The sequence below is a fragment of the Alosa sapidissima genome, chromosome 8 (assembly GCF_018492685.1).
Source record: "Alosa sapidissima isolate fAloSap1 chromosome 8, fAloSap1.pri, whole genome shotgun sequence".
Classification (NCBI taxonomy): domain Eukaryota; kingdom Metazoa; phylum Chordata; class Actinopteri; order Clupeiformes; family Clupeidae; genus Alosa; species Alosa sapidissima.
This window is the reverse complement of record NC_055964.1, coordinates 9,268,149-9,270,183: the sequence shown is the minus strand read 5'-3', so window position 1 is coordinate 9,270,183 and position 2,035 is coordinate 9,268,149.

Here is a 2,035-nt window from a genome sequence, read left to right as displayed (position 1 = left end):
TGTGCCTTGTAGTAAATAACATATTATTGTTGTTCCCAGTTCAAACAAACAAACAAACACACGCACACAGGCAAATACTGTAAATACTGTACACACACACACATCATGATATGGACACAATGAATGGTGAAAAAAACTATTTAACTTTATTTCTGTGCATAATTAAAAACAAATCAAATTACTTTTTTGACCATGTGCCTGACCACACCTATGTTTTTAATTGACATGGCCATGGGTGTGCAATGTTAATTTGATAACTTGTGAACTTCAGCACTTCATCACAAAATCTTCACTATGTTGGGTGTAAGATAGGCAGTAGTGGTTTTGGGCATTGGCAAAGCGGGCAGCTACCTGGGGTGGCATTTTTTCATAACACATGGGGGACGGCACAAGCACTTTAAAAAAATCGCTTATTAAAGAAGCCCTATGCAGGTCTGGTTATTCCTTCGCTGTTTCTGGGTTTTCGCCGGATTTGGGCTCGCATTTTTCACAACATAGCTCCCCCTGCAGCTTCGTGCTACGCTAAACCCCCCCGTTTAGAAGGATCTCTTAAGCAGCAGCAACCTCTTAGTTCATTTTCTCAGCCGGCATATAGCATGGAATGTGCAGTGGAAAATACAGATGGCAGCAGCAGGGGACAATTATATGATGACTGTATTGCATGATATTCTCAGGGTCCCTGCAATATAAATGGTACTGACAGTAGTTTTGAGAACATGCCGGGACCCAGTAAGCCCATGACATTCTCTATTCCTGTATTGACAAGAAATAGAACACAAATGCAGCGAGCTTATAGGGTAAACCAGTCCAATCTCCTACCCGTACCACATCAACCTCAGATTTCCCCCATGGATCATATTTCCCCAACACTTAAACTAACAAAACTAGCACTCCTAAATATCAGATCTCTTTCAAACAAATCATTCTTAATTCATGATCTAATTTGCACACACAACCTTGATTTTTTACTTTTAACTGAGACATGGTTAGATCAAGCAAACAGAGCTGCTACTCTCATCGAATCAGCTCCCCCAAATTTCAGTTTCTTGAGTGCTACCAGAGCAAATAAAAGAGGTGGGGGGATAGCCACAATTTTCAAGACGTCTTTTCAGTGCAATCAGTCGTCATTTGGTGACTTTACTTCATTTGAATATCTGTGTGCATGCATTAAGTCTTCTCCTCAGATTTTATTACTGACAATTTACAGGCCTCCAAAACATTCAGCTAAAGTTTTTCTTGAAGAGCTAGGTGAACTGCTATCAGTTGTTTGCATAGAGTATGACTGTCTTATTATATCAGGGGATCTAAACTTGCATGTGGATAATCCTGAAAACAATTATGCCAAGGAATTCATTGCACTAATCGATACTTTCTCCCTAACACAGCATGTACAGGGGCCAACACACTCCCTCGGCCATACCCTCGACCTTGTTATCACAAAGGGTCTCGATGTCTCTACAGCTGTTAAAGACCTGGCCTTATCTGATCATTTTTGCGTGTTCTTTGATGTGTCTATGTCCCCACACACTCAAAACACAGCTATGATGGTAAAAAGGAGAATCATAAATGATCAGACAAGTGCTCTCTTTGAGCAAGCACTTTCACTAAAGTCAAGTCAACTGTCAGACTCTGAAGACTTATTTGATCACTTTAATGCAAAAATGGCAAACATTATGGATGACATTGCTCCATTACAATTCAAGAAAGTTAAGGACAAACAGAAAGCACCATGGAGGCAAAATCCAGCAGTTAAACTTCTAAAAAGAGAGTGTAGGAAGACTGAAAGAAAATGGCGTAAATACAAACTTCAGATCCACTATGAAATCCATAAAGAGATGCTCCGCACATATAACTCTGAAATATGCAAAGCAAGACAGTCTTTCTTTTCTAACATTATCAATAGAAGTTCAAATAACACTTGTATTCTATTTTCAACTGTTGATAAGTTAACAAATCCCCCCTCACAATTAGCGCCTGAACTTCTCTCAACTAATAAATGCAATGAGTTTTCATCTTTTTTTAAAGGTAAAATTGA